This window comes from Balaenoptera physalus (genome assembly GCF_965194825.1).
Source record: "Balaenoptera physalus genome assembly, chromosome: 10".
NCBI classification, from domain to species: domain Eukaryota; kingdom Metazoa; phylum Chordata; class Mammalia; order Artiodactyla; family Balaenopteridae; genus Balaenoptera; species Balaenoptera physalus.
This window is the reverse complement of record NC_138889.1, coordinates 39,966,310-39,980,670: the sequence shown is the minus strand read 5'-3', so window position 1 is coordinate 39,980,670 and position 14,361 is coordinate 39,966,310. Positions and strand designations below refer to the sequence as shown.

Below are 14,361 nucleotides of genomic sequence, written 5' to 3'. Positions count from 1 at the left end.
CTGATAATTAGCCAGTTAATTAAAGAATATTATAACTTTCAAGGACCTCCAAGATTTTAGTGAAACTCCCCTCATTTACAGATAAAATACAGCCCAGAGAAGTGAAGTGAATGATTTGAAATACGATACCGAATAAGTGGCAGAGCCAGATACATCAGGTCCCATTTTGACTAAATCACACTGCTTCTGATACGGAGTACAGAACCAAAAGGACAAATACCCTCAGGGTGTTTACTATCTAACTAGGGACATGAAACAAATGCACACACGCACGCACAAACACACACACCAATATTTCTATCACATAAGCTCACTGTATGAAGATGAAGTTCAGCTGAGACCAATCAAGGAATGCTCCCTGGAGAAAATAAAGCTGAACTGGATTTAGAAGTGGGTTAAGAATAAAACAACCAGAAAGCAGTTTCTTTGGGTTTCTTTCCCATAATTTTTTTTTACGTTTCTGGACAATAAACACAAGGAACATATTCAATATGAGAAGACTGGATTGTTCATTAAATCTCCCATTTAGAATTCAGTATGAAAAGGATGTGATAATAAAAACAAAACTAAAAAATAAAATATACATATATAATGAGGTGAAAAAAAAAAGAATTCAGTATAAATCCAAGTGATACTGTAGGATCTTGAAAGTAAATGAAAGCTCCAGTGACAATCTACTATTATCTCAGAATGTTACTGTTCCCTGACTCATCTACTTTACTGTTTAAGACTGCTTCATCTCCTTTTACTCCACTACTCAGCAGCCATGTGGCTGTGGGCCGGATGCTCTACCTCACTAAGTCTCAGTTTCTTTATGTGTAAAATGGAAATGATAAACTCTACCTCATATAATTGATCATTCATTCAGCTCCTTGTGTTCCAAATAAGACCACCCATTCCCCCCAGCCCCCAGCCCCCATCAGTAGGAGTTATGAAAGGACATCAGAAATCCAAGTGCTCTGGAAGAGTAAGACTGTGTGCCTCCATCTCTCCATAGCCTCCCCAACATCACTGGCAAGTGAAGAGTAGATCCCAGAAATGTGAATGATCTCTACAGGACCTCACCCTTCCCTCCCCCTCAGTACTCAGTCTCCCTACATTCCATCATCCCATCTTAAAAACTGTAAGGACTAACTTCATTATACCCTTTATCTCTGTTTACAACAGTTCCCACAAAAAGTCAGCACCACCAGACTAATTCCCTCCTCTCATCTCATCTTCCATTCACTCCCCCCACAACTCCTGTGCTTCTGAATTTCAAGGTCAATCATCAGCAAAATATCCTCTACCTTCCTCTCCCTTAAATGGTCTCTTTACCTTTTACTCTAACTAAAGCCTGGTTTTTCCCCCTGAGAACACTGCTCTCCCTACAGCCCTTTCAAATGGAAAAATAAGCCCTCTTATTTTCTCACCAATATCTCTCTCCCACAGCTGGGCCTGGAAATTAGGCCTTATTCTCCATTGCCACCTTCAGACTATTCTTCCTCTCCATGTCTAAAAACCCCAATCATTCAATCTTATGTCATCAGGCTACACTACCTTCTACCCTTCCCTGCTGAGGTCAACGACCAGTCTCTAACTCACTCTCCCTCACTCCTTGAAGAATTAGCTTCAGGCTCACCCTGACTCTTTCTAATATCAACACAATCGCCATAATTCTTATTGATTTCAATAGCCATATAAATGAATATTCCAACACCCTGGCCTCTCAGTGCCTTACCTCCTCTTCACCAATGATCTTGTCCTCCACTCTACCTCAGATCAGGATCACACCCTAAAACACTGGCATTCCCAATTAACTGACCTCCATAATTTAAATTTCAAACGTTCTACTACCAGCTCATCTCTCTAGGACCCTAGCCAACATCTTTTAATTGTTCAATTCCACCAAGGCCTCCACTGTTCCTACTGCCTTTCACTGTCTCTATTTCATGACCTTATTTCTCTTTCCCCAACTTATTAAATTCTATAGCCTGTAATTACAATCATCTCTGGTCCTTGCTTGCTTCATGGTACTTACCTGGCAACACCCAAATGCTAGTTAAGCCAACTCTCTGCCTACTCCAGATGTGTACCCATACAGTTGGATTAGTGTAGAGAAAAGCACACAACCATACGGCCTGGACTCACTTTGAATACATGATCACTCACCTCAACCAAGCCCTTAATACTGCCCAGCAAACACACTACATTTCCCTAATCCATATGTTCTCCCATTCTTCCAGACAGCTATTTCATATGGTCTTTTCTGTCCTCATCCTCTACCATCCTCTCCGTCTTGAATTTAGTAGGTGATCTAGATTCCCATTTCACTGAAAAATATAGAAGTAATCAAAAAAGATCTTTCACAGGCTCCCTCAACTACAACCTCTTTGCATCAGTGCATGTGTACTCTGCCTTCCTTTCTCTTACTGTAGGGAAAGCATCCATACTTCTATCTAAAGCATCCATACTTCCATCTAAAGCATCCATACTTCCATCTAAAGCATCCATACTTCCATCTAAAGCATCCATACTTCCATCTAAAGCAGCCATACTTCCATCTAAAGCAGCCATACTTCCATCTAAAGCATCCATACTTCCATCTAAAGCATCCATACTTCCATCTAAAGCATCCATACTTCCATCTAAAGCTCCTCCACTGAACTCTCTCCCCTCATCTTCACAAGAAAATCTCTCCAGCAATTCTTCCCTCTGGTTCCTGTATCACAAAAATTGTCCTCTCTTCTCAATCATTCCAGTCAGCATAGAAACATGTTATTATTTCTCTTAACTTACCCTCCAGATACCACTTCGCTTCTCTGAGCTTCCTTACAGCAAAACTCCTTGAAACGGATGTCTACTCACTGCTTCCAATTCCTCACTTCTCATTCTCTCTGAACCCACTTCCAACGGGCCAACAAAAATGCTTTTGTCAGGCCATCAAGAACCTCCACTTTGCTAAACTCAATTGTCAATACTTAGTCCTCATCTATAAGCAGCATTTGACATAGCTGATCCTTCCTCCTTGAAATACTTTCTATCCTTGGCTTCCAAAACACTGTACTCTTATGGCTACCTCACGAGCCCTTCTTCCTTTCAGGTCTCCTGTAGTGATTCCTTCTCACTTCTGAACCTCCTAACACTGGAGTACCCCTAAACTCTCAGTCTTTGAAACTCTTATCTTCTCTGTGTACACCTCCCCTCCTTAATAATCTCATCCAGTCTCACAACTTTAACATCTCTAAATTGATGAACCCAAATGTATAGCATTATCCCACACTTTTCTCTTGAATTCCAGATTCCAATAACTTATTTATGTAACACCTCCAGGTGAACAATATGCCCCAAACCAAATTCCTGCTCTTCTTCCTGAAACCAGCTCTAACATCTTAGTAAATGTTAATTCTATCCTTCTATACTTTCTTGAGCCAAAAACTCTGGAGTCAACTTTGACTCTTCTCCTACACTACATGTTCAATCCATCAGGAAATCCTATTGGCTGCACCCTCAAAACATGTCCAGTATCCAATCACTTCTCTTTCTTCTTTGGCTACTACCATCATCTCCCTCCTGGATGATTCCAATTCCCTAAAAAACAGTCTCTCTGCTTCTGCATCCTAGTCTGTTCTTAATACAGCAGCCACAGTGATCCTTCTGAAACATCTGACATAGTCACTCCTCTGCAAAAAACCTTCCACTACCTTCCCATCGCACTCAAAACAAAAGCCAAAGTCCTTAATACGGCCCAAAAGGCTTTCACATCTGCCCCCACCCTTACCTCCCTGACCTCATCTTCTACTATTCCCACCCCCCACCCCCCGCTCCTTTGCACTATAACAACACAGGAGCCCTTGCTGTTCCTCAAACACACCAGGCAAGCTCCCACTTCAAGTCCTTCATATCTTCCATTACCTCTATCTGTAACTCTCTTCTCCTAAATATTCCGTTTCTTCCTTTACTTTCTTCAGCTTTTTTGCTCAGATGTTGCCTACTTAGTGAGACCTTCCCTGGCCATTCTATTTAAAATTGCAAACAACTCCAGACCCACCCACTCATTCTCTATTCATCCTCCCTGCTTTATTTTTCCCAAAACACTCATTGCTATCTGACATACTTTTTGTTTTACTTATTTATTTTCTGTTTTCTCCATTTAGTTAATACTTGCTGAGTACTTACTTACCACATGCCAGGAACAGTTCACATACTGATAAAGATTAAATAAAATAATGCATGCAAAGAGCTTAGCACATTACCTGACAGAAACACCTTAACAATGTAAAATACTATTTTTATCTAATGGAGGCTGGAATGGGATGCCGCCTACTGTCATCAGAGAACACCAGTTTAACAGAATGAGGTTAAACACAGGGCTGGAGAATTAAAACAAATGAAACTCTAACAATTTTATCCTTAAAGAAGCAAGGAGCTAAATTATCCATAATCAGATATTCTCTGCCAGAGAAAATGTAATACAATTTATTTAAAACATAACAGGAAAGCAAAAATAACTTCTGGAAAAGGAGATTTCATATTTCCCCTCTAGCAACCAGTTCCAATTATTAAATCACTGTTGGAAACATAAGATCCTTTCTACTTTCAACACAAATGCTGTGTACTATGTCATTTCATGACCAAAAAGGGATGTATACCATTAAGCGTTTAATAGTGGATTATTATAAGTAACCATACTGCAAAGCACCTTCACAATATGAAGCATGGGACACTTTGGAGGATGCTAACACATAAACTATTCTCTCACCCCAACTAGGACATGTAAGTTTAAGCTACAAGAAAAGAAAGGAAAATTAGGTCTCGTAAATCATGGAAAGTCATTTAGCCTCTCAGAGCCTCAATTTCATACTGCAAAGTAGGGATAAAAATACTGATACTTGTTCTTATCTCACTGGATAATTCTAAAATAATGTGAAAATGCTATCTAAGCATTAAGATTCTTTTATATATAAACACCACTACGAAGGGGGGGCGGGGAGGGACCAGCATCCAACAGCTGATAATGTACTAAAATATGGAAAATGAAGTTATCGTTAAAATGTTTAAGATACACATGGGGCTATCTAAGAAACAAGGCATCTTCTCAGGAAGACTTTCCACATTAACACCATTCCTTCTGGATGACTCCTTGGATATATACCCCCCTCATCACATTCATCATTGAGTCACAGCTATTTCTTACAGTTCTTTGCTCATGTTTTCAAGCAAGCTTACGTTTTCTAGTTAGGTAAAATGTACAAAATAAATGCTTATGTACCAAGAAAACTTCCCAAATAAAAATCAGAGCTCCTTGGAGATTAGCATTTAGGACATATCCATTATATTTAAAATGACAGCAATAAAATAGTAAGCCAGACCTATTTTCACTAAAATAATGGAAAGGAATAACTGATTTATAGGAAAAGACATTAAATAAAGAAATATTTGAGATGATCAAATCTATCATGACCAACAGTAAAAGACTCGTGGAAAAGTCACCAGATGTCCAAAAAAAAAAAAAAAAAAACATCATCTTATTTTTGACAAAAGCCAAATTGGATAGAATTTGGGCATGCAAATGAAAAGATGACATAGAGAGTCACAGGTTCATGGTCCAAATACTTTTTTTTTAATGACCATTAGTTTCATAACAGTTTCACAGAGTGATTTCAAAGAGTCAAGATGAAAAGAATTTTGGTGTTACTATTCAAATTAAATTATAACCATTCCATAGTATCCGCTTTAATCACAAAATGTCACCTGCCCTCAATGACAAAAAGGATTTTTCCAAATGTATGCTTAAATGAGAAATACAACTATGGTTCCAAACTAAGCAATCACTCTCCATTATCCATATTCCATTTAATTGACAGGCTACCAAAAGGGTCATTTCCTATACCCAATGCCTCTTTTCTTTGATGAGAGTAATCTCCAAAATGGAACAGGAAGTGTTGAGGAAATGAAGGCTTTGTGAATGATGACATTCAAGTCATAAGGGAGACTTGAGGGGTGGAGCTGCTACACAAGATGGTCTCAAAGTTCAAATCTAAGGTTCTATGATTCAGAGCATAAAAATCCTAGAGATAAAATTCTAGGATTACAAATGAAGAGTTATGGTTCTAACTATTGGAAATATTTGCTAAACTGGATCTTACCATTTTTAATATCCCTTTCAGCTCTTGATAGTCATAATGCCAACTCTCCCCTCTTATACACACAGATGCATACATACATAGAAATAAACTATTGTCCCATATGAAAATGTGATTCAAAGACTTCTCCGTCAACATTATTTCTTACGTATACTGCATAAACTTTCCCCATAAAAAGGCCGTCACACAGCAGCAACATCGTGAAATTTTATTCATTTTCAATTAGTGTGGGCACTTTTCTGCCCAAACCTTTTATCAGAATTGTTATTAAGAAATAGTATCGAATTATAATCATTCTGTTCCTATAAATCCTTTAATGGAGGTACAAAAAACCACTGACAAGGTTCAAATACCTAAGCCATAAATAAATACAACATTCCCTGGCCCTGGATAACCTGCAAGTTATTAATAAGGTTCAGAATAATGGAGAGGTAAGTGTACTTCGGAACAAAAACAATCATAATACCTCAAGGGTAGGCCAAACAATTTCTGCCCTCAAGAGCAGTAATGTCTGTACTTAGAAAAGTGTGCTATGTCAAAAAAAAAAGTATAAATAAAACACACATTTTAGAAATTAATAAAGTTGTTATAGACAGAATATGTTCTCAAAAGCTACAAAACTGATAAAAATATAACCAGCACTGAGGAATACTCTTGTTACTAATACTAATTATTCTTTATACTTATTCATATGTAGACTGCTTTTCTCAGGAGGCTCAAAATACCTCAGAATAAAACTGTGTTATATTCTAAATTCTGATTCATTGTATAATCCTTTGGAAGACCAGTTAAAGATTATATGAACATGCAAACAATTTACATTCTCACATGTGCTTATCCAAATTTGCAGAGCCATGATCATTGTAAATGGGAAACCATTCTCAGTAGAACTCCCCTCTTTAATCTACTTCTTATTCTACCCTAAACTACATTATTCTCTTTATTCCTAATTTAAAGGAATCAAGTCAATATTATTTAAATGTTAACTTCTGGCTCCACAAAATAACCAAATGAACATACACACATACCTATGAAAGAACAGAACTTAGCTTTATAGTGACTAAGAGAGGCATAATACAGGACAGCACTAGTCATACTATTTTTCAGTAGTCCTGCCACTATCTCAGCCAGAGTGATGCAGTTTTCTTTCCACCACAAGATCAAAACAGAAATCCCATCATCTGACTCTTAGTCATTCCCACACATTTACTGGTCTGCTGTTATTGCAACAGAATATCTTTTTCCCTTGCTACACTATTCCTAAGAGCAATGTTCCACCCTTCTGGTCTCAAAAGTTCTACTATTTCAAAGTGTAGCATTTAGGCGAACAGAGTTATACAAACTAATTATTGGTAGGAAGATAGAAATTACTCTTTATACGCTTTTCAAAATATATAGTATTAAATAAGGTACTCTCTACTTTTCAATTTTTTTGTTTGTTTCAGTTAGATTTTTTTTTTAAGTTATACTTATTCCTGAGAATTAATCAGGCTAAAAACTTGCTAATTATGACAATTATGTCTAAACAAATGAATTTTGGTCCCTACCACCAAAGTATTTCTTGCCTCAATACTAGTGAACTTACATGCATCCCTGGTAATGCTGCAAAGGCAGAAAAACCTGTCTCCAGATAGCAGGGGTCACTTATCAATTCCAAATATTCCCATGCCTCAAAGTACCCCTCAGCTTCTTCAAGGATGGAGACTAAGAATCTCTACCTCCACTAAAGGCCTCCTAGCCATCTTCCCTCTGGCTCTTCACACTCTTCCCCTCCATTTGCAGGGCAGGAACTTCCTAAGTCTCCTATTTCATACCCTCCCCTCTCATTGACATTTACTGACATCACCAATGTATCATGTACTGGGGACAGTGTTGAAAACAGATTCATTTTCTTCAAGGGACTTATGGTCTAAGAAAGATGCTGGATATCTAAGTATCTCATAATAGTAAAATGTGGGACTGAAAGGATATAAAGGACGCAATGGAAACACAGAAGAGAACACAAAGCATAGAGCACAGATGCAGAAGTGCTCAGTAGCTGAAAATATGAGCTGCAGGGTCACAAGGACTTGGTTTCCCGCTTAGCAAATAATAATTCAGGCAAGTTACTTAATCTAACTTCTTTCTTTATAAAATAAGGTAATGATATCTTATTAAGACCATAGTAAGGATAAAAAACATGACCTGTAGAAAGCAATTCGTACTAAATACTTAACTGGTAGAAAGCGTTCAACGAATAGCACCGTGGAAATACAAGAGTACCCTTGTCAGAAAGGAAAACAGTATGAAATCAGAAATAAGGGTCTCCTTTTAAAAAGGAACCCACTAATTAAATTAAAATGAAGCAAAGCCCTTGGCCCTAAAAGTACTTTTCACTCAGATGTACACTGTAAAATGTCCTCATTTGACTAAGATAACTAAACGTATAAACTTTTAAACGTAAAAAAAAAGTTTTAGTTAACGGATGAATCACTGAATACTAAGCACAAATATCAAGAGGAAAATTTTTTAATATATATAAATAGGTACATATTATACACATACACACACACACACACACCCCCTCACACACATGCATACATGCATCCTATGTAACTTCTGATAGATTCAAGCAGAAGACTGGCCCAAAGCTTCAATCACAAAACCAATTCCATCACCAGTATTTTTCAATGTAACTGTTAGCAAAGCACTGACCCTCTCTGACTCTGTTGGTTTGCTGGACTGTTAATGGAATTAACATTACTTTATTGTCAATTGCACAAACACTGGTGGTATTTCACGATAATGAACAGAAAAATAAAATTCAAGCACTAAAAGATGCCAAAAGTATAGTTATACTCCTCTTAATTCTCCTGATTTAACATTTTAAAATCCCATAAAAACATTTCTAGCAAAAGTGAAAAAGTGTGTCTGAAAATTAGGGATGCAGATAAACATACCAACATTTTACACTCTTAATTCAAAACAACCTGGAAACAAGTCACCTATCTTTCTATATATCCTAGTAAACAAATGCCTCCCGAGGATTTAATTTCTTTTATTTCCAGTCATTACTGATTATAATCATTACAATAAGATTTAAATCACTTGCCTTATTTAAACTGCTTCACTCCTACTGCCAATTCAATTTTTCTTCAGTATTCCATGGAAAGAAAAGGTTCTTTTCAAAAAAGTATTCTCCTGTAAGTAATGTCCTGAGCACATACATAGCATGTTTGCCCAAGAACATTAAAGAATGTATTCTGACTGTGAACGAGCTTTTCTAGAAATGCAAATTTTGCTGTCAATACTTACACAATGGACTACAGTGCATAAGCACTGTTCATGCTCTATTAGTCATTCTGTTGGAAATTTTATTAAAAAAAAAAAAAAGGCCTGCAGTGTGTATAAAGCACTTAGGATACAAAAGACGTATTGTCAGAATATTTGCAGGATCTCCAAAATAGAAAAACAACTCCCCCAAACAAATTAATTACAGCTTATAGTAATTATTTTTTTAAATGCTACACCAGAAACCTGAATTTCTTAACTTAACCAATCTATAGTATAAAAGAGATGACATAAGTGATCTTATCATCATGGCATCTGACTGACAGATGAGAGCCTACATTTTGTATTCTTCAGAGAAACAAAGGGGATCTGAGCTCTGAGACAGCTGGTGCAGTGCATGTTGGCACTTAGTCTGGAAAATCCCTAGGTTCTGAGGTACACATGACCTTGGATACAGTTTAATTTGTATTATTTTATTTTCAGGTCTATCAGCTACATTTCCCTAACTAAAAGTTAGGGCATTATTACTTAGTAATGCAACAGAAAGTGTGAAAAACCAGGTTGTATAGAAAATGGTTTACATACATGTTTTTCTTCTGCAGAGTATTATTTCTTCAAAGATCTTATCTAGAAATATAAATAAATAGGTAAAAGCCAAAGTATTCTAGCCAAAAGGAGTGTGTCCACGGGGAATGGGGTGAGAACTGGAGAGGAGGAGGGACTTTCAGTCCCAGCACCAATCCCAACACCCTCAGCAACTTCTTAAAAGAGTTTCTAAGAACCCCTTCAAAAATCCTGATTCAAACTCTGATGAGAGCTGAAATTAAAACTCACATGGATTCATAAGTAGCCTAGAGAGGAAAAGTGAGCAATTTAGCTGAGAAAAATGTCGCACTAAACTGAACGTTGGTAAGAATAGAGCTCAAAGCGCACTACACTGAAATTGCATTTCCTTTTAGAAACGAACACTTCCATCCAAATTGAAGTATAAGGGCAGAAACACTAGAAAGAGGAGAGTTGACCTATTCTGTAAATGCTTGCTCAACAAACACTTTTACCTGGACAAACAATAGAAAACGCACGGGGAATTCATGCTTTGATAAATGACCTTGCATGTAATTTTCTCATTCCATTATGCAAATCTGAATTCATTATTAAAACCATGAAGTCACATATCCATTCTTTAGGCTATCTAGACAGACATTTTGTTTTCCCAAGACAGAGAAAAACAAATTATTACTATTAATTGGTCACAACCCCATCAGCATAATGAGATACAACTTTTCTGCACAAACTTCAGTCATATAAGTGAAGTTGACATAGGTGTTTTATTTTGTTTTGTCCTGCACTCACTAAAACATTTTGTAGGAAAATAAGAGCATTCAACGTCTCTTCCTCTTCCTAGCCTGCAATGGTTAAATTAAAAATCTAATGTATTGGCATCATTCCGCGATTTATCCCTCCTTAATTCTGAATACTATTCGCTATTTACCAGATTAAGCTGGTTGTTTTTTCTTGCTTGTTTTTGCCTTTTTTTCGTCTATCTGTATAAAAAGGATGAGGAAAACATCTCTCTTTTAAAGTACTTTTAGAATAATAATACTTAACATTAGCATAGCCCTTTACAAATGTCAAAGAGCTCTCATACACATTTATCTTCCATACATATTGCCAACTCTGCGGCTAGATCGCCTGGTAGTAAATTCTGGTTCTACCACCCTGTTGTGACCTCAAGGAAGTTACATAACCTCTCTGTGCCTCAGATTCCTCATCTATAAAGTGAGGATAATGATAATTCTTATACCTCACAGGATTGTTATGAGAATTAAATGAATAATATGTAGAATACTTAAAACAGTGCCTACTACATGGTACACACTACACAGGCATTAACTATTCTTTTAAATTATTGTCATCAACATAAATCATCATATTTAGGTCTCACAACAATTCTGTAAAAATAGGACAGCAAGAATCATTTTACCCTTTTTCCAGATAAGGGAATCAGGCTCAGAGAAATCAAGGGACTCATCCAGAGTCATAGTTAAGAAGTAGAATCCGAACTAAAAAACACAGGCCTAAGAAAGTATCAAGGAATACAATGAAGGAATTATACTGCATAATTAGACTCCTTTTTAGAACCACCATATTTACAATTTTAAGTCTGGTTACAAAAAGAGCAAAAAAAAATATTTGATGGGAAGAAAATTTTAAATTACAAAAATACAGCTTATTAGAAATGAATATGTGATTTTAAAATGTCTTTTTAAAAATCTTACAGTTAAAATATGTACCAAAATTTCCGGAAAATTGAATAATAGCACTTTATAGTTAAACTCAGTCGTTAATTTGAGAATTACAGAATATTTCAAAGAAAAGTGGATAACGACATTTACTAATGTAAGGTTACAATTCAGTAACTATCAATATACCATACACAATACAATATAAAATACACATACAACACTAAAATTAATTCAAATACATATAGTTCAGAAAATACTTCAGAATAATTTAGTCCCTCAGAGATATTGTGAATATCAACTACAACAATGGAGTATCATAAATATAAATGACTTCAATTATTTAAGGTCTCTGGCTTGGTATATAAAGTATCAGCTTCTGTACAAAGCAAATAAAACCACTCCTAATAGTAGCTTATAGAATACAAAGGAAAAAAACAAAGTTTTAACAGTAACCTGTTCATACTATTTATCGAGCACCTACTATTTGCAAAGCACTATGCTAGCTACCATCATTCAAAAAGGAAATCAGATCCTTCCTTTTCAGAAGCATAAAATTTAAAGACCAAGTAGGGATAGTGCCATGGGGGGAATAAAAGGTTTTTTTCCTCTTCCTGGACTACCAGGGGTTCCCCCCTAACCCCAGTGATTTCAAAGTTAGAACCAGTCATATAACTGACTAAAGATGAAGAAACAAACAGTTGATGTTCTTCAGTTATTTTTTTAGTTACTTTTTTCAGGAACAGTGATGAACTGCCTATGATTTTATATATATATATACACTGTCTGGCCTAATAAAACCCACAACGTGACTTGAAGTCTAGGAGTCGGCAGATCACTTCTGGCACTAAATATCTCCGTGACTTTGGAGAAAACACCACCAACCATTCCTGGCCTTCTAACACTTATGGTGCCTTTGGGTAAAGTTATTAAACTTCTCTAGGTCTGTTGCCTCAACTGCAAACTTACAGAGCTGTGCTAGAATCCAAACAGTAACTGGATCGGTGGGGTTCTCACTTTAAGTAGAGACTCCTGGGCCCACTCCCAGCGATTCAGAATGTCTGGCCTGGAACCCAGGAAGCTAGGTGCTCACCAAGCACCACAAGGGACTGAAATGTGCAGGCGGGCCTCAGCCACACTTGAGAAATTAACTACATGATCTCTAATGCACCAACTGTATAAAAAGATGACATAGCAAGATGACATAACTTATTTCAGAAACAAGGTCTTAGGAATTCTGGATCTAGCTCAATGTTCAGGACATAATCTATGTTAAACAAATACTTACAGGGAGTAAGAAAGGAAGGAAGGGAGCTGGTAAAGACAGAAGGGAAGGCAGGGAGGAGGCTAGCTAGCTTACTGGTCATAGTTCTGCCTAAGAAACATACAGAACGATAGTAAAATTAAAACTCTGCAAAACATACATCAGCAGCTAGAAAGCGAAGACCTCAGTCTCTACACACATACAATTTTAAATATAACATCAGCCCTTGTCAAAGTGCAAAGTACTAAGGAGAAAAAAGCAAAAAACAGTACATGGAAGCCAAAAGAATCCTAATGGAAAATTACTGATGACTAAAACTTAGTGATTGTTTTCCCTAGGTAGAAGAGAATAGAATTTTAAGAACTAGGACTTGGAACTGGGACTAAAGTTTGAAGTTACTGGTTAGTCATATGCATAAATTGCATTTGGGGTAATATATGAATTGCAGAAATATTGTTGGCAATATTCCCTTCTGTCCATTTTTTATTTCCATTTTCCCATTCACTTACATTATAATTTTTGAGATGTTTTATCTTCACTTCTGATGATCTTCAAATGTCAATGGCTCTTAACACATTAACTGTAAATAAACACAAAGGAACTTAGGGGAATTCAGATATTTAAGGAACCCTACAGTAAAGTATTCTAAAGTATTCTGTAAAGCCTACAGGGGAGGGAGGGTTGGGAAGAGGCTTTGGCATCATGTTTACTTGCTTTATTATTTATCTGATGTTCAAAATGTAAAACTATTCTTCTGAATGAAAATGATACTATCCTCTTAATCATCAGGCAAAGAAAAAAAAATCCTATTTTCTGTCAGAAGAAAAAAACATTCAAAGCTAGAGAAAATTCTCTCCAAAGATGGACATTCTGAATTCACTAATGTATTGTGTACCTTATCCTTCTCCTGCTCAGCAGTATAGCTGGTCAAGGAAACTCATTTCCTCATCAAGACAACCCAACTGACCTGCCCTGGGACTGCCCTTAACTACCAAGTTTTGCCCTGGAGCTGGGGCACCAGATCGTCAGGTATGATGAGTTCATTACAGCACAGAAGATGCTGAAGTTAAACATGACTTGGGTTCAAATGTCAAACTGCTCTCCCTAATCTTCAGTTTTCTCATCTGTAAAATGGAAACAATAATACTGTTTATTTTATACAGTTATGAGGATTATATGAGAAAATGCATATAAGGGATTTACCACTATGCCTAGCATATAGTAAGCACTCAATAAATGTTAAGTGCTATTATTTATATTATTATTATTGGGACTGTTGATATTAATACTATTAATTGTTAACTACAACAACTTTCTACCACTTGAAAAGCAAAGCTTATCTCAGATGTTCATATTTTTAGGTACTGCCTTTGGTTATAATGGAGGAGTATTATCCAATACTAGTAACAGAGGACATTCATATCATATTAAAATTTTATTTTTGACCTTTGCTGCATTT

At 36.4% G+C, this 14,361-nt stretch overlaps 1 protein-coding gene across 12 annotated transcripts in view; it reads right to left on the bottom strand.

Annotated features, from left to right (window-relative positions):
• Positions 1-14,361, bottom strand: part of MTMR2 (myotubularin related protein 2) — a 108,021-nt gene that overhangs the window by 85,686 nt on the left and 7,974 nt on the right. For 3 of the 12 annotated variants that reach the window (XM_082409931.1, XM_082409930.1, XM_082409932.1), the window contains one exon: positions 13,412-13,482. The exons of 6 other annotated variants lie outside the window; for them this stretch is intronic. The gene's annotated coding sequence lies outside the window, so the exon portion shown is untranslated. Of the gene's footprint in view, positions 1-9,216; positions 9,236-13,411; positions 13,483-13,869; positions 14,027-14,361 lie in introns of those variants that run through there. 3 more of the 12 variants (XM_082409933.1, XM_082409934.1, XM_082409935.1) reach the window with 3 other exon arrangements.